Below are 25,210 nucleotides of genomic sequence, written 5' to 3'. Positions count from 1 at the left end.
CATATCTTCAATTTAAGCCTACTAGAAAGTGTGAGCCCTCAGGCCTGGAGCGAAGCAAAAGTCATTCCCCACCTAAGATTAGTAAAGCCCCCTTTACTGGCTCAAATAGCCAACCAATCAGCCTGTTACCAACCCTTAGTAAACTTCTGGAAAAGTTGTATTTGACCCGATGCAATGCTATTTCACAGTAAACAAATTGACAACAGACTTTCAGCATGCTTATAGGGAAGGACACTCAACAAGCACAGCACTTACACAAATGACTGATGATTGGCTGAGAGAAATCTATGATTAAAAGATTGGGGGGGCTGTTTTATTAGACTTAAGTGCAGCTTTTGACATTATCGATCATAGTCTGCTGCTGGAAAAATGTATGTGTTCTGGCTTTACACACCCTACTGTATTGTGGATAAAGAGTTACCTATATAACAGAACACAGAGGGTGTTCTTTAATGGAAGCCTATCAAACATAATCCAGGTAGAATAAGGAATTCCCCAGGGCAGCTGTCTAGGCCCCTTACTTGTTTCAATCTTTACTTTGAGTAAAGCCAGTGTGTCTATGTATGCGAATGACTCAACACTATACATGTCAGCTACTACAGTGACTGAAATGACTGCAACACAACCTCTACGGACCCCTCATCCCGGATCCGGGATCATCCTCATCAAAAGAGCTGACTAGCATAGCCTAGCCTAGCGCCACAGGGATATCAAATAATATAATTTCATGAAATCACAAGCCCAATACAGCAAATGAAAGATAAACATCTTGTGAATTCAGCCATCATTTCCGATTTTTAAAATGTTTTACAGCGAAAACACAATATATATTTATATTAGCTCACCACAATAGCCAAACACACAACGCCATGTTTTCACCATGTTTTCACCGCCAACATAGCTTTCACAAAACCCACAAATAGAGATAAAATTAATCACGAACCTTTGAACAACTTCATCAGATGACAGTCTTATAACATCATGTTATACAATACATTTATGTTTTGTTCGAAAATGTGCATATTTATAGGTATAAATCGTAGTTTTACATTGCAGCCACCGTCACAAATAGCACCAAAACAGCCAGAATAATTACAGAGAGCAACGTGAAATAAATAAATACTCATCATAAAACATTTATGAAAAATACATGTTGTACAGCAAATGAAAGATAAACATCTTGTGAATCCAGCCAATATTTCCGATTTTTTTAAAGTGTTTTACAGCGAAAACACAATATATATTTATATTAGCTCACCACAATAGCCAAACACACAACGCCATTTATTCACCGCCAACATAGCTTTCACAAAACCCACAAATAGAGATAAAATGAATCACTAACCTTTGAACAACTTCATCAGATGACAGTCTCATGTTATACAATACATTTATGTTTTGTTCGAAAATGTGCATATTTAGGGCTACAAATCGTGGTTTTACATTGTGAATTACGTAGCCATAATGCACCAAATTGTCCGGAGAAATTTTGGACAGTCGCGTAATCTAACCAAAAAACTCATCATAAACTTTACTAAAAAATAAATGTTGTACAGCAAATGAAAGATACACTGGTTCTTAATGCAACCGCTGTGTTAGATTTAAAAAAATAACTTTAGTACAAAGTACAGCATGCAATATTGTGAGACAGCGCCCACCAATTCTCCGCCTTGTTGGAGCCAACATAAACCACAAAAATACAAAATAACATCATAAATATTCTCTTATCTTTGATGATCTACCATCAGAATGTAGTGCAAGGAGTCCTAGTTCCAGAATAAATCGTTGTTTTGTTTTAGAATGTCCATTTCTTCTGTCGAATTAGCAACTTTGGCTAGCATTGTGGAGCGCACATGTCCAAGAACTCTTGGCGCATGGAAAGAAAAATTCCAAAATTCACAATAAACGTCGAATAAACTGGTCAAACTCGGTTGAAAATGCATCTTTATGATGTTTTTCTCATATGTATCCAATAAAGTCCGAGCCGGAGCATTTCGTCGTGTATACCTAACGCATTTCAGAAGACAATGTGGGGTTCCCTGGTGCGCAGTTGAATACTGCCAATAGGGCGGACCTGTCACTCCAAAAGCTCTCATTCGGTCTCACATCAAGCTAGACACCCCATTCAACATTCTACTGCCTGTTGACATCTAGTGGAAGGCGTATGAAGTGCATACAGATCCATAAATATAAGGCAATTGAATAGGCAGGCCCTGACACAGAGCCCCACTTTCAGAATTTTCACTTCCTGTTTGGAAGTTTGCTGCCAAATGAGTTCTGTTTTACTCACAGATATAATTCAAACAGTTTTAGAAACTTCAGAGTGTGTTCTATCCAATAGTAATAATAATATGCATATTGTATGATCTAGAACAGAGAACGAGGCCGTTTAATTTGGGCACGATTTTTTCCCAAAGTGAAAACAGCGCCCCCTATTAAGAAGAAGTTTTGAAGAATGGGTAGCAAAGAATAAATTAGTCCTAAATATTTCAAAAAGCTTTGTATTTGAGACAAATCATTCAATAAACCTCAACTAAATCTTATAATGAATAATGTGGAAATTCAGCAAGTTGAGGTGACTAAACTGCTTGGAGTAACCCTTGCAAACGGTCATGGTCAAAACATGTTGATACAACAGTAGCAAAGATGGGGAGAAGTCTGTCCATAATAAAGCGCTGCTCTGCCTTCTTAACAGCACTATCAACAAGCCAGGTCCTACAGGCCCTAGTTTTGTCGCACCTGGACTACTGTTCAGTCGTGTGGTCAGATGCAACTTTGCAGGAAAATTGCAGTTGCATCAGAACAGGGCAGCATGGCTGGTCCTTAGATGTACACAGAGAGCTAACATTAATATTATGCATTGACTTCATCACTATTTGTGAGATATTGACATGTTGATTGCACCGAGCTGTCTGTTTGAACTACTGACACACAGCTCAGACACCCATGCATACCCCACAAGACATGCCACCAGAGGTCTCTTCCCAGTCTCCAAGTCCAGAATAGACTATGGGAGGCGCACAGTACAACATAGAGCCATGACTACATGGAACTCTATTCCACAACAAGTAACTCATGCAAGCAGTAAAATCTGATTTAAAAAAACATAAAAATAGACCTTATGGAACAGAGGGGACTGTGAAGCATCACAAACATAGGCACAGACACATGCATACAAACACACAATAATATACGCACTATACACACACGTACACATGGATTTTGTGTTGTAGATTTGTGGTAGTAGAGTAGGGGCCTGAGCACACACACTTAATATTTTGTGAAATCTGTTGTGAATGTATTGTAATGTTTTTCAAATTGTATAATTGCATTCATTTTGCTGGACAAAAGGAAGAGTAATGGGGATCCATAATAAATACAGATATAAAATACACCCCCTCCAAGGTGCTTCTCTCCTGGCTATCATACTGGTAAAATGGCCCCCGTTGCTTTGCTGTTTTGATGGGCCCCAGCATTTGATAACATGCTGTTGTTATGCTGGCGAGTTTTGTGCCTTGGTTGTGTTTATTGTGGGTTCTAGTGCTGGCTGGTTTCTAGTCTGTGGTTGGGTTTTGGCTTGCTGCCTATAACTGTGGTGATCCTACAAACTGTGTGATTCAATCTAACTAACTATCACACTGTGTGGATTGATTGACTTTTAGCTGATTCCTCGCAAACCTATTTTTTTTTTGGGGGGGGGGGGCACCAAGTCTAGGTCCAAGAGGGTTCTAAACAGCTCTAACCCCAGCTGTAGAACCTTTTGAGGATACCAAATATTTTCAGTCTCCTGAGCAGGAATAGGTTTTGTTGTGCCCTCTTCACGACTGTCTTGGTGTGCTTGTACGATTAGTTAGTTTGTTGGTGATGTGCTCTCAACCTGCTCCACTACAGCCCCGTCGATGAGAATGGGGGCGTGCTCTGCCCTCCTTTTCCTGTAGTCCGCAAACATCTCCTTTGTCTTGATCATGTTGAGGGAGAGGTTGTTGTCCTGGCACCACACGGCCAGGTTTCTGACCACCTCCCTATAGGCTGTATGGTCGGTGTTGTGTCATCTGCAAACTTAATGATGGTGTTGGAGTCGTGCCTGGCCGTGCAGTCATGAGTGAACAGGGAGTACAGGAGGGGACTGAGCACGCACCCCTGAGGGGCCCCCGTGTTGAGGATCAGCGTGTCGGATGTGTTGTTACCTACCCTTACCACCTGGGGGCAGCCCGTCAGAACGTCCAGGATCCAGTTGCAGAGGGAGGTGTTTAGTCCCAGGGTCCCAGGTGGTAAGGGTAGGTAGGAGCTGCACCTATTTTGTACAGTTCCAGGATAATATTTACCGGCCAAATGTACAATTTGGAAACAGTCAACTTATGACGGACTGAACACAAGATGGCGGACTGAACACAGCTATGTAGACCACCTCAAGATAAAAACGTAATATTCAATATCGATAAGTTAGACTAAATACAGTTGAAGTCGGAAGTTTACATACACTGAGGTTGGAGTCATTAAAACAAATTTTTCAACCACTCCACAAATTTCTTGTTAACAAACTACAGCTTTGGCAAGTCGGGTTAGGACATTTACTTTGTGCATGACACAAGTAATTTTTCCAACAATTGTTTACAGACAGAATATTTCACTTATAATTCACTGTATCACAATTCCAGTGGGTTAGAAGTTTACATACACTAAGTTGACTGTCTTTAAACAGCTTGGAAAATTCCAGAAGATGTCATGGCTTTAGAAGCTTCTGATAGGCTAATTGACATCATTTGAGTCAATTGGAGGTGTACCTGTGGATGTATTTCAAGGCCTCCCTTCAAACTCAGTGCCTCTTTGCTTGACATCATGGGAAAATCTAAAGAAATCATCCAAGACCTCAGAAAAAGAATTGTAGACCTTAACAAGTCTAGTTCATCCTTGGGAGCAATTTCCAAATGCCTGAAGGTACCATGTTAATCTGTACAACAATAGTACGCAAGTATAAACACCATGGGACCACACAGCCATCATACCGCTCAGGAAGGAGACACGTTCTGTCTCCTAGAGATGAACGTGCTTTGGTGCAAAAAGTGCAAATCAATCCCAGAACAACAGCAAAGGACCTTGTAAAGATGCTGGAGGAAACAGGTACAAAAGTATCTACATCCACAGTAAAACGAGTCCTATATCGACATAACCTGAAAGGCTGCTCAGCAAGGAAGAAGCCACTGCTCCTAAACTGCCATAAAAAAGCCAGACTACGGTTTGCAACTGCACATGGGGACAAAGATCGTACTTTTTGGAGAAATGTCCTGCGGTCTGATGAAACAAAAATAGAACTGTTTGGCAATAATGACCATCGTTATGTTTGGAGGAAAAGGGGGAGGCTTGCAAGCCAAAGAACACCATCCCAACCGTGAAGCACGGGGGTGGCAGCATCATGTTGTGGGTGTGTTTTGCTGCAGGAGGGACTGGTGCACTTCACAAAATAGATGGCATCATGAGGAGGAAAATGATATGGATATATTGAAGCAACATCTCAAGACATTAGTCAGGAAGTTAAAGTTTGGTCACAAATGGGTCTTCCAAATGGACAATGACCATTGTGGCAAAATGGCTTAAGGACAACAAAGTCCAGGTATTGGAGTGGCCATCACAAAGCTCTGACCTCAATCCCATAGAACATTTGTGGGCAGAACTGAAAAAGCGTGTGCGAGCAAGGAGGCCTGCAAACCTGACTCAGTTACACCAGCTCTGTCAGGAAGAATGGGCCAAAATTCACCCAACTTATTGTGGGGAGCTTGTGGAAGGCTACCCGAAACATTTGACCCAAGTTAAACAATTTATAGGCAATGCTACCAAATATCAAATCAAATCAAATGTTATTTGTCACATACACATGGTTAGCAGATGTTAATGCGAGTGTAGCAAAATGCTTGTGCTTCTAGTTCCGACAATGCAGTAATAACCAACGAGTAATCTAACCTAACAATTCCACAACTACTACCTTATACACACAAGTGTAAAGGGATAAATAATATGTACATAAAGATATATGAATGAGTGATGGTACAGAACGGTATGGGCAAGATGCAGTAGATGGTATCGAGTACATTATATACATATGAGATGAGTAATGTAGGGTATGTAAACATAAAAGTGCATAGTTTAAAGTGGCTAGTGATACATGTATTACATAAAGATGGCAAGATGCAGTGGATGATATAGAGTACAGTATATACATATACATTATATTAAGTGGCATTGTTTAAAGTGGCTAGTGATACATTTTTGATCAATTTCCATCAATTTCCATTATTAAAGTGAGCTGGAGTTGAGTCAGTATGTTGGCAGCAGCCACTCGATGTTAGTGGTGGCTGTTTAAAAGTCTGATGGCCTTGAGATAGAAGCTGTTTTTCAGTCTCTCAGTCCCTGCTTTGATGCACCTGTACTGACCTCGCCTTTTGGATGATAGCGGGGTGAACAGGCAGTGGCTCGGGTGGTTGTTGTCCTTGATGATCTTTATGGCCTTCCTGTGACATCGGATGGTGTAGGTGTCCTGGAGGGCAGGTAGTTTGCCCCCAGTGATGCCTTGTGCAGACCTCACTACCCTCTGGAGAGCCTTACGGTTGTGGGCGGAGCAGTTGCCGTACCAGGCGGTGATACAGCCCGACAGGATGCTCTCGATTGTGCATCTTTAGAAGTTTGTGAGTGCTTTTGGTGACAAGCCGAATTTCTTCAGCCTCCTGAGGAGCTGCTGCGCCTTCTTCACAATGCTGTCTGTGTGGGTGGACCAATTCAGTTTGTCCGTGATGTGTACGCCCGAGGAACTTAAAACTTAATACCCTCTCCACTACTGTCCCGTCGATGTGGATAGGAGGGTGCTCCCTCTGCTGTTTCCTGAAGTCCACAATCATCTCCTTTGTTTTGTTGACGTTGAGTGTGAGGTTATTTTCCTGACACCACACTCCGAGGGCTCTCACCACCTCCCTGTAGGCCGTCTCGTCGTTATTGGTAATCAAGCCTACCACTGTAGTGTCGTCCGCAAACTTGATGATTGAGTTGGAGGCGTGCATGTCCACGCAGTCGTGGGTGAACAGGGAGTACAGGAGAGGGCTCAGAACGCACCCTTGTGGGTCCCCAGTGTTGAGGATCAGCGGGGTGGAGATGTTGTTACCTACCCTCACCACCTGGGGGCGGCCCGTCAGAAAGTCCAGTACCCAGTTGCACAGGGCGGGGTCGAGACCCAGGGTCTCGAGCTTGATGACGAGTTTGGAGGGTACTATGGTGTTAAATGCTAAGCTGTAGTCGAGGAACAGCATTCTCACATAGGTATTCCTCTTGTCCAGATTGGTTAGGGCAGTGTGCAGTGTGGTTGCAATTGCGTTGTCTGTGGACCTATTGGGGCGGTAAGCAAATTGGAGTGGGTCTAGAGTGTCAGGTAGGGTGGAGGTGATATGGTCCTTGACTAGTCTCTCAAAGCACTGCATGATGACAGAAGTGAGTGCTACGGGGCAGTAGTTGTTTAGCTCAGTTAGCTTTCTTGGGAACAGGAACAACAGGCCCTCTTGAAGCATGTGGGAACAGCAGACTGGGATAAGGATTGATTGAATATGTCCGTAAACACACCAGCCAGCTGGTCTGCGCATGCTCTGAGGACGTGGCTGGGGATGCCGTCTGGGCCTGCAGCCTTGCGAGGGTTAACATGTTTAAATGTTTTACTCACGTCGGCTGCAGTGAAGGAGAGTCCTCAGGTTTTGGTAGCGGGCCATGTCAGTGGCACTGTATTGTCCTCAAAGCGAGCAAAGAAGTTATTTAGTCTGTCTATGAGCAAGACATCCTGGTCCGCGACGGGGCTGGTTTTCTTTTTGTAATCCGTGATTGACTGTAGACCCTGCCACATACCTCTTGTGTCTGAGCCGTTGAATTGCAACTCTACTTTGTCTCTATACTGACGCTTAGCTTGTTTGATTGCCTTGCGGAGGGAATAGCTACACTGTTTGTATTTGGTCATGTTTCCGGTCACCTTGCCCTGGTTAAAAACGCTTTCAGTTTCGCGCGAATGCTGCCATCAATCCACGGTTTCTGGTTTGGGAATGTTTTAATTGTTGTTGTGGGTACGACATCGCCGATGCACTTTCTAATGAACTCGCTCACCGAATCAGCGTATTCGTCAATGTTGTTGTTGGACGCAATGCGGAACATATCCCAATCCACGTGATCGAAGCAGTCTTGAAGCGTGGAATCAGATTGGTCGGACCAGCGTTGAACAAAGCTGAGCGCGGGAGCTTCTTGTTTTAATTTCTGTCTGTAGGCTGGAAGCAACAAAATGGAGTTGTGGTCAGCTTTTCTGAAAGGAGGGCGGGGGAGGGCCTTAAATGCGTCGCGGAAGTTAGAATAACAATGATCCAGGGTTTTACCAGCCCTGGTTGCGCAATCGATATGCTGATAGAATTTAGGGAGTCTTGTTTTCAGATTAGCCTTGTTAAAATCCCCAGCTACAATGAATGCAGCCTCAGGATATGTGGTTTCCAGTTTACATAGAGTCAAATAAAGGGGAATATATACGGCTGTGATTATAATCAAAGAGAATTCCCTTGGTAGATAATGCATTTGATTGTGAGGAATTCTAGGTCAGGTGAACAGAAGGACTTGAGTTGCTGTATGTTGTTATGATCACACCACGTCTCGTTCATCATAAGGCATACCCCCCCCCCCCCCCCCCCCCCCCCACCCCTCTTCTTACCAGAAAGAAGCTTGTTTCTGTCGGCGCGATGCGTGAAGAAACCAGCTGGCTGCACCGACTCCGTCTCTCGAGTGAGCCATGTTTCCGTGAAGCAAAGAACATTACAGTCTCTGATGTCTCTCTGGAAGGCAACCCTTGCTCGGATTTCATCAACCTTGTTGTCAAGAGACTGGACATTGGCGAGTAGTATGCTAGAGAGTGGTGCGCGATGTGCCCGTCTCCGGAGCCTGACCAGAAGACCGCTTCGTTTGCCCCTTTTATGGCGACGTTGTTTAGGTTCGCCGGCTGGGATCAGATCCATTGTCCTGGGTGGAAGGCAAAACACAGGATCCGCTTCGGGAAAGTCATATGCCTGGTCGTAATGATGGTGAGTTGACGTTGCTCTTATATTCAGTAATTCCTCCCGACTGTATGTAATAAAACCTAAGATTACCTGGGGTACCAATGTAAGAAATAACACGTAAAAAAACAAAATACTGCATAGTTTCCTAGGAACGCGAAGTGAGGTGGCCATCTCTGTCGGCGCCGGAAGTAATTGAGTGTATGTAAACTTCTGACCCACTGGGAATGTGATGAAAGAATTAAAAGCTGAAATAAATCATTCTCTCTACTATTATTCTTACATTTCACATTCTTAAAATAACTTGGCAAACCTAACTGACCTAAGACAGGGAATTTTTACTAGGATTAAATGTCAGAAATTGTGAAAAACTGAGTTTAAATGTATATGGCTAAGGTGTATGTAAACTTCCGAATTCAACTGTATTAGCACTTCTCAATCTGGTGGGTAATAACCTTCAATCTGGATAACAACACAAAACAAATCATAAGACTAGAGAAATGTATTGACATATATTACGAAAACAAGCAACACCCAAAGATGATGGAGAGTAAGACAACGGAACCATTTTTCAAAATAAAAACGTGACTCTTCTACAGACACAAACTATTTAATATTTTCACTACCGGGAATGGAAAGGTCGAAACTGATCTGTTAAAATTAATAAATTACAAACTGGGCATACTTGAACTAGTCAGTAAGGATATAAAAGAGCTGAAGGCAAGCCTCGAGATGAGTGACGAAAAAGCTGCGACATTGGAGAAAGACACAAACAAGCTGAAAGGGACAGTCAATAAGATTGAAACCGAAGTTAATGAACTTAAAAAGGAGAACATCGTTCTGAGGGAAGCCTTACTTTACATACAGACTTGATCCATGAAAGAGAATCTGGTACTTCCAGGTATCCAAGAGAAAGAAGGAAAAGTTCCCGAATCTGTAGTTAGAGAGTTCCTCCTTACAGCGCTTCAGATCCCACGCGAAGCTATTGACAAAATCCAACTCGAACGTGTACACCGCTTCAGACAGAGGGTATGAACGCCCAATCATTGCCAAATTTGCTCTCTTTAAAGATCAAATAATGGTTAAAAGCCTGGGTTAAACACTTGCTGGCACGAAAGTAGGCATGAATGACCAGTTCCCGAAGGAAATTGCAGAACGGCGCAAAGTTCTGTATCCAATTTTCAAGGAAAATACACTGCTCAAAAAAATAAAGGGAACACTTAAACAACACAATGTAACTCCAAGTCAATCACACTTCTGTGAAATCAAACTGTCCACTTAGGAAGCAACACTGATTGACAATACATTTCACATGCTGTTGTGCAAATGGAATAGACAAAAGGTGGAAATTATAGGCAATTAGCAAGACACCCCCCAAAACAGGAGTGATTCTGCAGGTGGTGACCACAGACCACTTCTCAGTTCCTATGCTTCCTGGCTGATGTTTTGGTCACTTTTGAATGCTGGCGGTGCTCTCACTCTAGTGGTAGCATGAGACGGAGTCTACAACCCACACAAATGGCTCTGGTAGTGCAGTTCATCCAGGATGGCACATCAATGTGAACTGTGGCAAAAAGGTTTGCTGTGTCTGTCAGCGTAGTGTCCAGAGCATGCAGGCGCTACCAGGAGACAGGCCAGTACATCAGGAGACGTGGAGGAGGCCGTAGGAGGGCAACAACCCAGCAGCAGGACCGCTACCTCCGCCTTTGTGCAATGAGGTGCACTGCCAGCGCCCTGCAAAATGACCTCCAGCAGGCAACAAATGTGCATGTGTCTGCTCAAACGGTCAGAAACAGACTCCATGAGGGTGGTATGAGGGCCCGACGTCCACAGGTGGGGGTTGTGCTTACAGCCCAACACCGTGCAGGACGTTTGGCATTTGCCAGAGAACACCAAGATTGGCAAATTCGCCACTGGCGCCCTGTGCTCTTCACAGATGAAAGCAGGTTCACACTGAGCACATGTGACAGACGTGACAGAGTCTGGAGACGCCGTGGAGAACGTTCTGCTGCCTGCAACATCCTCCAGCATGACCGGTTTGGCGATGGGTCCGTCATGGTGTGGGGTGGCATTTCTTTGTGGGGCCGCACAGCCCTCCATGTGCTCGCCAGAGGTAGCCTGACTGCCATTAGGTACCGAGATGAGATCCTCAGACCCCTTGTGAGACCATATGCTGACACATGCACATTTGTGGCCTGCTGGAGGTCATTTTGCAGGGCTCTGGCAGTGCACCTCCTTGCACAAAGGCGGAGGTAGCGGTCCTGCTGCTGGGTTGTTTCCCTCCTACGGCTTCCTCCACGTCTCCTGATGTACTGGCCTGTCTCCTGGTAGCGCCTGCATGCTCTGGACACTACGCTGACAGACACAGCAAACCTTTTTGCCACAGTTCACATTGATGTGCCATCCTGGATGAACTGCACTACCAGAGCCACTTGTGTGGGTTGTAGACTCCGTCTCATGCTACCACTAGAGTGAGAGCACCGCCAGCATTCAAAAGTGACCAAAACATCAGCCAGGAAGCATAGGAACTGAGAAGTGGTCTGTGGTCACCACCTGCAGAATCACTCCTGTTTTGGGGGGTGTCTTGCTAATTGCCTATAATTTCCACCTTTTGTCTATTCCATTTGCACAACAGCATGTGAAATGTATTGTCAATCAGTGTTGCTTCCTAAGTGGACAGTTTGATTTCACAGAAGTGTGATTGACTTGGAGTTACATTGTGTTGTTTAAGTGTTCCCTTTATTTTTTTGAGCAGTGTAGATTGAAAGGTAAACGCGTAGCTCTCGTAGTCGATAAACTGTATATTGATAACCAATTGTTCAAAGACTACTCCATGGCTATTCTAAAAATTACAAAGTTCTCATAGAGGAGGCAAATAATGAAACACACAATTCTAGCCCTGTTATGGATTGTAATAATACAAAAAAATATATATAGCTTTTCTATCTAACTTCAAATATAACTAATTGGAACACAAAAGCACTAATTCAACATGGTGGAGATAAAAACACAGCAGACAGAGAAGGCACTGTATGTGGGTATGTGTGGATGGATGGTGTGGAGTGTGTTTTTTGGTGTTTGGGAAAGTGTGGCGTTAAGTGAGTGAGAAAGGAAATGGTTGCATATTCCAGAACCAATGTATGTCTGTGAGCAGGGGTTGTGAGAGCTTTAAATTTTGTGCAGATGAGGGATATAGAGTAGGGCAAAAAAAGTATTTAGTCAGCCACCAATTGTGCATGTTTTCCCACTTAAAAACTTCTTGTCAATAGGGGGGCGCTGTTTTCACTTTGGAAAAAATCGTGCCCAAATTAAACGGCCTCGTACTCTGTTCTAGATCACACAATATGCATATTATTATTACTATTAGATAGAAAACACTCTCAAGTTTCTAAAACTGTTTGAATTATATCTGTGAGTAAAACAGAACTCATTTGGCAGCAAACTTCCATACAGGAAGTGAAAAATCTGAAAACGAGGCTCTGTTTCAGGGCCTGCCTATTCAACTGGCTTTTATTTATCGATATGTATGCACTTCATACGCCTTCCACTAGATGTCAACAGGCAGTGGAAGGTGGAATGGGGTGTCCAGCTTGATCTGAGGCCGAACAAGAGCTTTTGGAGTGACAGGTCTGGTATTTTCTTTGTCTTCGACGGTGCGCGAGAGACCTTGACATTGTCTTCTGAAAAGCGTTCGGTATACACGGCGAATATCTCCGGCTCTGATTTTATTTGATACATATGATAATAACATCATAAAGTAGGTTTTTTCAACCGAGTTTTATCACTTTATTCAACGTTTATTGGGACTTTTGGAGCTTTCCGTTCTTTGCGCCAAGAGGGGATGGGAATGTTAGCAACCTTGGCTAGCATTGTGGCGCGAATTCGACAGAAGAAATGGACATTCTAAAACCAAACAACGATTTATTCTGGAAATAGGACTCCTTGTACAACATTCTGATGGAAGCTCAGCAAAAGTAAGACAACATTTATGATGTTATTTCGTATTTCTGTGTAATATGTTGATGCCTATTCTCCGCCATGTTGGTGAGCGTTGTCTCACAATAACCCAAGCTGTATGTTGTAGTAAAGTTATTTTTAAAAATCTAACACAGCGGTTGCATTAAGAACCAGTGTATCTTTCATTTTCCATGAAAGAGTTCTTTGGTCAGATTAGGTGAGTATCCAAAATATGTTGCTACGTATCCACAATGTATAACCACGATTGTCTGTCATAGTTGAAGTGTACCTATGATGAAAATTACAGGCCTCTCTCATCTTTTTAAGCCAGTACATGTCCAGGCCCGTCTGAAGTTTGCTAGAGAGCATTTGGATGATCCAGAAGAAGATTGTGAGAATGTCAAATGGTCAGATGAAACCAAAATATAACTTTTTGGTAAAAACTCAACTCGCCGTGTTTGGAGGACAAAGAATGCTGAGTTGCATCCAAAGAACACCATGCCTACTGTGAAGCATGGGGGTGGAAACATCATGCTTTGGGGCTGTTTTTCTGCAAAGGGACCAGGACGACTGATCTGTGTAAAGGAAACAATGAATGGGGCCATGTATCGTGAGATTTTGAGTGAAAACCTTCCATCAGCAAGGGCATTGAAGATGAAACGTGGCTGGGTCTTTCAGCATGACAATGATCCCAAACACACCGCCCGGGCAACGAAGGAGTGGCTTCGTAAGAAGCATTTCAAGGTCCTGGAGTGGCCTAGCCAGTCTCCAGATCTCATCCCCATAGAAAATCTTTGGAGGGAGTTGAAAGTCCGTGTTGCCCAGCAACAGCCCCAAAACATCATTGCTCTAGAGGAGATCTGCATGGAGGAATGGGCTAAAATACTAGCAACAGTGTGTGAAAACCTTGTGAAGACTTACAGAAAACGTTTGACCTCTGTCATTGCCAACAAAGGGTATATAACAAAGTATTGAGATAAAATTTTGTTATTGACCAAATACTTATTTTCCACCATAATTTGCAAATAAATTCATAAAAAATCCTACAATGTGATTTTCAGATTTTTTTTTCTCATTTTGTCTGTCATAGTTGAAGTGTAACTATGATGAAAATTACAGGCCTCTCCCATCTTTTTAAGTGGGAGAACTTGCACAATTGGTGGCTGACTAAATACTTTTTTGCCCCACTGTACATTTTATAATGAATTATACATTTTATTTATTTATTGTCCTATCAGGGTGGAACTACATTTTTTAAATAAATTATACATATCATTTATTTATTTATGGTCCTATATTGATGGAACGATCCACAACCCTATATCCTAGACACCCAACTGAACGACCCAGATACTAAGGAGAAGTCCCTATCTGTTTCATGGTTCTGCTGTAAGCGGCCTGTATGCAGCCAAATGCGAAAAACCTTCTAGAGCAGCACCGCCCCCTCAAGATTCTGAGCCTGCCTGGGAGGGTTGGTCCTGCAAAGCCAGGGCCCCCTGATGGGAGAGCATAATATACAAGGAAATTCTCAAAGCTGCTAATGAGAACCATGACAACCTTGTACCTAGCCGGTGGGGATTCCGGTGGAGTGCCCCCACCCAGGCAGTGGCAGTGCTGGCAACACTAGCTGCAGTAACACATGGGGAGGGGGTCACACTCGGACATTCAGAGAGGGGCAAATTATTGTGGCCATGGTGGAACAAAATCAAAGGTCTGACTGCACGGAGATGCTTGGAAATATGGTCACTACGGGGGACCATGTGGGGTGTTTCAGGGTAAGGGGGTATATCTGACCTCCATCATCTAGGACGTGACAATTGTTAATCAAATCTCCCCATTTCTGCCCATTTTTTTTGCTCAGTTTTGCAGGCCTTCTCATACAGCTGCAACTGTATGTATGTATGTATGTATGTATGTATGTATGTATGTATGTATGTATGTATGTATGTATGTATGTATGTATGTATGTATCCCACAATTTTTGCCAGGGAGTAAAAGACATTAGGGACAATATAGGATGAATCACAATAAATAGTTTCCTAAAATATTAATTGCTTGCCATAATGTAAATCACAACCTTTTTTGAGTTGGGCTCTGGGATGGTGCAACTGAATCCGAATCTATGGTTGTTGTGGGGGAAAGGGGTTGAGTGTGTATGAGTGTGTATGAGTGTGTGTGTGTATGAGTGTGTGTGTGTATGTGTGTGTATGTATCCCACAATTGTTGCGAGGGAGTAAAAGACGTTAGGGACAATATAGGATGAATCACAATAAATTGTTTGCTAAAATATTAATTGCTTGCCATAATGTAATTTTGGTCATGGTGAGACTGGTGAGAGGTAAAAATCATTTGCATAAACTGCCTACATTACTACAAATATGAATAGCTAATTATGGTAAATATGATAAACAGGATTTAAAAATATATATATTTTTAGTGGCTATATATAATACACATCAAGGTGAGGGTGGTGGAAATTCATTTGGTAGTTGATCTGCTTCTGTTCTGTGGGTGGCACTGTGTGCTCTTTTCGAAGGATGGGTTCCGGTCTCTCCGAGGCCATGGGATCCGGGGAGTCGAGAGTAGTCTGCCGGGCATTGGGATGACAATCCAATTTGGGATGAGGAGGTGTTTTAGCGGGTGGAATTGTGGGGACCCTTTTGGAGGTTTACTTAGTAGCAAAGCAGATATTGTATCATGGTACAGCTCAATCAACATGTTACTTTTTAATGGTATGTTTACAAACATATATTATCATAAATAGATTTGAAACTTTATGGTCTCATTATGGTAATTGGTGAAATAAGTATAGCCAGTTATAATTGTAATGGCTTAGCAGATAATGAGAAAAGACAATCAGTATTTACCTGGCTAAAAGAGAAGGAATATAATATCTATTGTTTACAGGAAACTCATTCAACAATTTTAGATGAAGTTTTGTGGAAAAAGGACTGGTGGAGTGAAATATATTTCTCCGATTAGTAAAGAAATTCAAAAGGGGTGATGATATTAATTAACAGTAATTTATATCCAAACGTCCAAATTGTCCAAACAGATCATCAAGGTAGGTGGATTATTTTAAATATGTTATTGAACAATGAACAGATATGGGTTATTAACCTATACGGTCCAAATAATAATGATCCGAGCTTCTTTGAAAATATACAGTGGCAAGAAAAAGTATGTGAACTCTTTGGAATTACCTTGATTTCTGCATAAATTTGTTATCAAATTTGATCTGATCTTCATCAAACGAGTTTAATGACTCCAACAAAGGTGTATGTAAACTTCCGACTTCAACTGTATGTGTATATATTTATGTATGTACAGTTGAAGTCGGAAGTTTACATACACTTCGGTTGGAGTCATTAAAACTCGTTTTTCAACCACTCCACAAATTTCTTGTTAACAAACTATCATTTTGGCAAGTCGGCTTTGTGCATGACACAAGTAATTTTTCTAACAGTTGTTTACAGACACATTATTTCACTTATAATTGACTGCATCACAATTCCAGAGGGTAAGAAGTTTACATACACTAAGTCGACTTTGCCTTTATTAAAGATAAACTTCTCCTTATTAATGCAACCGCTGTGTCAGATTTCAAAAAAGCTTTACGGCGAAAGCACAACATGCGATAATCTGAGTACAGCGCTCAGCCACCAAAACAAGCCATACAGATACCCGCCAAGTTGTGGAGTCAACAAAAGTCAGAAATAGCGTTATAAATATTCACTTACCTTTGATGATCTTCATCAAAATGCACTTCCAGGAATCCCAGTTCCACAATAAATGTTTGTTTTGTTCAAAAAAGTACGATCTTTGTCATCATGTGCAGCAAACCGTAGTCTGGCTTTTTTATGTTGGTTTTGGAGCAGTGGCTTCTTCCTTGCTGAGCGGCCTTTCAGGTTATGTCGATATAGGACTTGTTTCACTGTGGATATAGATACTTTGTACCGGTTTCCTCCAGCATCTTTACAAGGTCCTTTGCTGTTGTTCTGGGATTGATTTGCACTTTTTGCACCAAAGTACGTTAATCTCTAGGAGACAGAACGTGTCTCCTTCCTGAGCGGTATGACGGCTGCGTGGTCCCATGGTGTTTATACTTGCATACTATTGTTTGCACAGATGAGCGTGGTACCTTCAGGTGTTTGGAAATTGCTCCCAAGGATAAACCAGACTTGTGGAGGTCTACAATTATATTTTCTGAGGTATTGGCTGATTTCTTTAGATTTTCCCATGATGTCAAGCAAAGAGGCACTGAGTTTGAAGGTAGGCCTTGAAATGCATCCACAGGTACACCTCCGATTGACTCAAATTATGTCAATTAGCCTATCAGAAGCTTCTAAAGCCATGACATAATTTTCTGGAATTTTCCAAGCTTCTTTGGGATAAGGGGCAGTATTTTCACGTCCGGATGAAAAGCGTGCCCAGTGTAAACTGCCTGCTACTCAGTCCCAGTTGCTAACATATGCATATTATTATTCGTATTGGATAGAAAACACTCTGACGTTTCTAAAACTGTTTGAATTATGTCTGTGAGTATAACAGAACTCATATGGCAGGCAAAAACCTGAGAAGTTCCACTTCCTGTTTGAATTTTTTCTGAGGTCGCAGATTTTCAACCAAGCTCTCAATGAAATTACAGTGAGATAATGATGAGTTTTGACTTCCTGCGGCTTCCACTAGATGTCAACAGTCAATATAACTTTGTCTGATGAGTCTAATGTGAAGGGGAGCCGATGGAGACAGGAATGAGTAATCACTGCCACGAGCTGAGCATGCTTTCACCATGCGCTTTCACATGAGGAGGACCTCCATTCCACCGCTCTTCTGAAGTCAATCTAATTCTCCGGTTGGAACGTTATTCAAGATGTATGTTAACAACATTCTAAAGATTGATTCAGTACATTGTTTGACATGTTTCTACTGACTGTTACGGAACTTTTGGACATTTCGTCACGTTATAGTGGAGGTGCTTTGTGACTTTGGAATTGTTTACCAAAGGCGCTAACCAAAGTAGCTAATTGGACATAAATAACGGACATTATTGAACAAATCAAACATTTATTGTGGACCTGGGATTCCTAGGACTGCATTCTGATGAAGTTCGTCAAAGGTAAGGAAACATTTATCATGTATTTTCTGGTTTCTGTTGACCCCAACATGGCGGCTAATTTGGCTATTGTTCTGAGCTCCGTCTCAGATTATTGCATGATTTGCTTTTTCCGTAATGTTTTTTTTAAATCTGACACAGCGGTTGCATTAAGGAGAGGTATATCTATAATTCCATGTGTATAACTTGTATTATCATCTACATTTATGATGAGTATTTCTGTTGAAACGATGTGGCTATGCAAAATCACTTGATGTTTTTGGAACTAGTGAATGTAACGCGCCAATGTAAACTCAGATTGTTTTGTTATAAATATGAACTTTATCAAACAAAACATGCATGTATTGTGTAACATGAAGTCCAGTGTCATCTGATGAAGATAATCAAAGGTTAGTTATTAATTTTATCTCTATTTCTGCTTTTTCTGACTGCTATCTTTCGCTGGAAAAATGGCTGTGCTTAATGTGGTTTTGTGGTGACCTAACATAATCGTTTGTAGTGCTTTCGCTGAAAAGCATATTTGAAATCAGACACTTTGGTGGGATTAACAACAAGATTACCTTTAAAATGATATAAAACACATGTATGTTTGAGGAATTTTAATTATGAGATTTCTGTTGTTTGAATTTGGCGCCCTGCACGTTCACAGGCTGTTGTCATATCGATCCCAGTAGCGGGATGCAGCCATAAGAGGTTTTAACAAACAATGCAGTTAAGAAAAAATAAGTGTTAAATAAAAGTAACAAATAATTAAAGAGCATCAGTAAAATAACAATAGTGAGGCTATATACAGGAGGTACTTTACTGCTAAGTTGTTAAAGCCCATGGCTCTTAGTTTGATTAACAGAATCTCATGATCCACTGTATCAAACGACTTTTGGAGATATAACATATCCATACCACAAGATTTCCCTCCATCTACTTCCTTTCTGAAGTGGTCAGTTACATTTAGTAGGCAAGTATCAGTGGAATGGGATTTCCTAAATCCAGATTGGTCCCCCATCTCACGTCCACAGCCACTCACATTCGTTCAGCCATCATTATTAATAGCTCCATGGTAAGGAACATCTCGGTTCCTGGAGAGCTTAACCATGCACTACCTGGGGGCTATGGTGAAGGATATCACAGGATTTCTTCTGTCAGTCCTATATCAGCTGCCGTAGTGCATGTGGGATCAAATGATATCAAAAGGGTAAATCAGAGCTAATGAAAAAGGTTCATATTGAGCTGATAAACACCCTGAAAGGCTCTGAAAAGCAGCCGAGTATCTCTAGTCCAGTGCCGTTGCTGGGACACTTTTTGCAAAACAAAAGATGATGGACTCCACCCAAACCATCTAGGAGCCTGGACCCTCTCTTCACATTTCAAGTTCGCATTAAGATTTTGACTCGGAGACAGACCTACAGTAGCCCCGCTCAGGTAATACCTCCCATCCTTTGTAAGTGTTATCATCGTACTGATCGTCTATACATCGTCTATACTGCCAGGGGTGTTGTCAGTTGTTATCTTGTACCCATTCATTTGAACAGTTACAGGTGTCTACCGTCCTCCCTCGGCTAACCTTTGTGCACTCGGAGTTAACTAGTTTGTTGTCTTCTTTTACTACATCAGAAGTTATTATCCTGGATGACCTAAATTATGATTGGGAAATGCAGGCTTCAGACAATCTAAAAGATGTGTAATGATCTAATCCTAATCCAGCTGGTGACTAAGCCTACACGGCCCAACCCTAAAGATCCTTCAAAGTCAACTCTGATTGTTCTTATTTTAACGAATACACCAGAGAAATGTGTTTATTCTGGTATCTTCGCACAAGACATTAGTGACCATTTCACTGTAAGCATTTCACCTGTTGTATTCGGCGCATGTGACAAATAAAATTTGATTTGATTTGACCATTGCCTAGTTGTTCGTGTTAGAGATTTGAGAATAAAAAAATCTAGGCCTTGTGTCATCACAAAGAGAAACTTTAAAAACTTAAGTGAACAGGCTTTTTTCCCCCATGATCTTTATTTTAGTGACCTTGATTGTATTTCAGCTATCTCTGAAACTTTTTGCAGATGTCTTCAATACTATTGTGGACAATCTTACTCCGTTAAAAAAAATAAGGGTTAAAAGATGTTAACATTGAGAGAAAATACATCCATTTTCGAGATGAGAAGCGATCGTCTGAAAACATTGCTTAACCCCCCTGGGTTACGTCCCAAATGGCACCCTATTCCCTACCTTTGACCAGGACCTGTATCCACAAAGCGTGTCAGAGTAGGAGTGCTGATCAAGTCCCAACCTGTCCATATAATCTTATTCATTATGATCTACAAGGCAAAACTGATCCTTGATCAGCACTCCTACTCTGAGAGATTTTTGGATACGGGCCCAGGGCTCTGGTCAAAAGTAGTGCACAATATAGGAAATAAACAAGGAAATCTAGTCAGACATGACACATGCTCCACCGTGACTCAAACATAATCCTAAATCATACTTTATCGTATCGCATTTCTGTGAACCTATCTCATTCAACTCTATTTTGTCTGCACTAATACTTTGTCGCCTTTTTAACAACGCTGAGACAACTTAATTGCACGTAGCCATAACTGTCACAACATTTCACAGAGCTCTGAATCTTAAACATGCAGGTTAAATCTCTCTCTCATACAAGGCCAAATTTGGCTGTAGTTTAGATGGAGAAACATGGCTAAAGATGTCTCATGAATAAACAGACGTTCAGAAGCATCATGAGATGTGGACTGCCAATGTGAAGAGCCAGCTGACAGATGTTAGGAGAATAGTGGAGCAAATGAGCGAGGGTAGAGAGAGAGAGAAATAACATTGTTGGACACCATAACAAGCAGATCAGAGCTTAGATGATAATGCAAACTGACGAATTAAGGATCTCATTCACTTTGTTTGGCAAATATCAAAGGCACTTTCATATTCTATGCAATTGGGTAGATCACTTGGCTTACTTACAACAAGCTGATTTAGTAGCAGTTTTCCTTATACAAAATATATAGTTAAACAAAACAGCAGAACCCACATTTGTGTAAATGCTTGATCATTTTCTGTAATTACAGAAAGTAAGACTATGATACGGTTGTTAAATCACATAGATCTCCCTTGTATACTTTTTAAAATTTGAACTCCTAAGGGATTTTCAAGCAAACATTCCTTGATTAAACATAAATTCTGAATTTAGGTCATATTGTCCTGATAAACAAACAACTCGAGTTGTGCTCGAGTTGAGTTCTGTCTCAATAGCTGCCCTGCTACGAATTGAAAGAGGAAAAACCCTGCATTTGATTGCTTATTCGTCATTACGCAGTATACACATTTGGTTACTTTTACACCAGGGATACGTTTGTGTATAAGCCTGTTGTAAAAGAGCAATGAACCAATAGGAATGAGAACAAGAACAGCTGTGGAGTTGCATGCCAGTACCTGTGAATCATGATAATTAGATTACCTGCAGAGGTAGATGATTAAAGGTCCGGAATGATCAGAAGTCATTCATAAAAGAGATGATGCTTTGGTCAAGGCCAGGATTGCAGGCTTTTAAGCATCTGATGAATCATTGTGTTACACAAATCAGAAAGGCTAAATCCGATTACTATGTAACCGCTCTTTCGGATTGTAATGGGAACCCGGTTAAATTCTGAAAAACTGTCAAATCCCTGAAGAGTTATACTTCCTCCTCTCTGCAACAACAAATTAATTCAGACACTGGCTTCATTACGGCAAAAAATGCCACCATTGATCCATTTAATCACCATTTTATTTCAGCGGGCTATCTCTTTGAAAGAACTTCTGAGCCTATTCACAATGAAATTGGGCTTGATGCTGTTAGGGGAAGGTTGCTAAATGATCAGATAAATGATAGTCAAAGCTTTTCTTTTAGGCTATTTACACAAAAATAAGTCCTGGATGCTTTGCTAGCAATAGACAACAAGAAATCCACAAGGGCCGACCAATTAGATCCTGGTCTGCTTAAGTGTTTCATTGTTGCCTCATTAACCCACATTTTTTATTTAACATTGTTATCAGAAAATATTCCAAAAGTATGGAAATCAGCTTATGCTGCCACTCTATAAGGACGGGGATAGTAGGGATCTGAATAATTATTGGCCTATTTCAAGGACTCCTTGTTTAGCTACGATTCTTGAATCTTTAGTAAATGTACAACTTTGCTCTTTTTCATCTGAGAAATGTATTTTTAATGTTAACCAATCAGGGTTTATGACTTGGCATAGCACTATTACATCAACCACTTTAGATGTTAATGATATTGTCAATGCTTTAGATACTAAAATGAAATGTGCTGCTTTGTTTGTCGACCTGTCAAAAGCTTTTGATACTTTTGATCATACTCATTTTTTGAATAAGTTGTCCTCGATAGGCCTGAGCTCCAACATCGTTTTTATGACTATCTTAGTCTGAATTTCTTGAAGTACATAATGGTGTACCACAGGGGTCGATTTTGGGACCTGTTCTCTTCACTATTTATATAAACACCAATGGCCAATCCGGTAAATTGTTTTAACTTAATCTATATGCGGATGATACTGTTATGCATGCTATTGCTCCTACTGTTGATCTGGCTGTGTCAAAACTACAACCAGATTTTATAGCTATGCAGGAATCCCTTGCTGATTTAAAACTTGTTGCAAAACAAAATCCATATTGTTTTTAAACTCTCGTAAGAATGTTTCAGATTAACAACACTCATTAGATGGTTCTCCAATCGAATGTGTTCACGCATATCAATACCTTTATACTTTTATATTTTATACATTTGACATTTTAAAAAACATACGCTGAGCCTACAAAACCTTAAGGACATCTGCTCTTTCCATGACATAGATTGAAAAGGTGAATCCAGGTGAAAGCTATGATCTCTTATTGATGTCACTTGTTAAATCAACTTCAATCAGTGTAAATGAAGGAGAGGAGACAGGTTAAAGAACGATTTTTAAGCCTTGAGACAATTGGAGACATGGATTGTGTGTGTGCAATTCAGAGGGGGAATGGGCATGACAAAATATTTAAGTGCCTTTGAATGGGGTATGGTATTAGGTTGAAGGATCACCAGTTTGTGTCAAGAACCGCAACACTGCTGGGTTTTCCACACAACAGTTTCCCGTGTGTATCAAGAATGGTCCACCACCCAAAGGACATCCAGCCAACTTGACACAACTGTGGGAAGCATTGGAGTCAACATGTGCCAGCATTCCTGTGGAACGCTTTAGAGACAAAGCCCCAATGAATAGCCCTTATGCACATTCCATGATCGAACGTTCTAAACACACTTCCTATCATTGTGGCAATTTCTGGTCAGTCTAGTTGTTATCAACGATATAACGTTACTACCACTATGTCGCAGTTTTTTACTAGGTGTCTTCAGGACTTGCCTCAAATTAATATTAATGATGTACATCGAATTGTTAAATCAGCCTCTGAGACTCCAGCTAGCAAGAATGAAAAGGGGTTCAAGGTGTGTATAGGAAGCTACATAGACAACTATGAAGGTGAGTACCAAGTCAGTGACAGATATACCGTTAGCTAGCTACAATCATTAGCTAGCTAATTTAACTATTAACTGTAGCTAGCTAGTTAGTTACTTCGTAAAATGATGTAACGTTGACAGAATCTACCTGAGAATGTATGTATTTTCATTAGCTTGGTTAAGTTATGCTTGCTAGCTAAAAATAATTGTTATTCATGTCTTCTACACAGTATCTAACAAAGATACATTGACAGGGTTGATCACCGTGAGGGCTGCCTGTCACAGATCCATGAGGAAGAGTGAAAAGCCGCACAGCATGAGAGTAGGGAAAGGTTACAGATAGCTACTAGGGACCTTGTTAAACATCTCCTGTGAGACACTGTCATCATGGTCAAAATGTGTTAGAGACAGTGTCAACGTTTAATCTTATCAGTAGATAGATTTTAATGATGGGTCCCAATCCCAATTTAGAATTGCCCACTTAACAGGTTATTTGGTAAAGATCTGTTGATGCAGTGTTTGGTTATTGTGTTACTGAGACACAATGTATTCCTGTATAGTTAAATGAGCCCCTCGTTAATAAGACTAGACACTACTATGTTTGTTATTTATGGGCCGCATCATTCTTGTTTCTCACTTCAGTCACTTCAGTCTTATCTTCACAGAAGGTGTCAAAGCACTCCGTACCAGTGATAGTGGTCCAAAGCCACTGCTCCTGTGTTGCAGGAAGTGCTCTGTGCAATCATCTGGTGGCCCTTCTTTACCAGACAGTACACTACTCTCAACTAAACATTCCTGCTGCACCACCAGTTCACAGCTGCACAGACACAGAACAGCGTTGGCACAAGCCAAGAACACTTGTGAGTCTATCAATATCCATAAAAAAATGCACCTGAAAAGTATTCAGCCTATGTAACAGTAAATCCTTGTTAATTAGGGTGTGAAACCAGGCCCGGTTGATGGGATAGAGTTCCGTAAACCTACTAACTCGTGTGCTGATGGAATAAGGTAAGTTGGAGGTTCCTAGACTGGAAACATTTTAGAAAACATTTTCTTGTGATTGTATCCAGATGATAATGACAAATGTTTGGGACAAAGACTGGGGGTAAATATATAATCTATAAATCTGTATATTTTTATTCATTTTATTTGAACTTTCGGGCTTATGCTGTTTCTGGAAAAGTTACATGAGTCTGTCATAGTAATCTCTCCAACCTGATGTTAAGGTTTTAAAATGTTTTGCATAAGTTCTCTCTACAAAGCACTCAATGGATACATGCCTGACATAGACATTCTTCGCGTCTCAGAAACGTATGCAGACTTTTCTCCACTTACTGCCCCTCTTGTGACAACAATGGAAATGTCAGCTGACGTACCGCTGGTTGAGTCCGCCTTTGGGACAGTGCAAGCCGGCAGTGTTCTGTCCTATCAGCTTCCACAGCCAAAGACCCGTGAAATTGTGAAGATTGCCGATACCACTTCTCCACCAATACTTCCATTAGATGGCTACAAGCTTCAGGCTTCCCAGTGTGCTTACGTCCTTAGCCATCAGGAGCAGTTCCACCTCAAGGCATTAGA

Source organism: Salvelinus fontinalis, chromosome 30 (genome assembly GCF_029448725.1).
Source record: "Salvelinus fontinalis isolate EN_2023a chromosome 30, ASM2944872v1, whole genome shotgun sequence".
NCBI classification, from domain to species: Eukaryota; Metazoa; Chordata; class Actinopteri; order Salmoniformes; family Salmonidae; genus Salvelinus; species Salvelinus fontinalis.
This window is presented reverse-complemented; position numbering follows the sequence as displayed.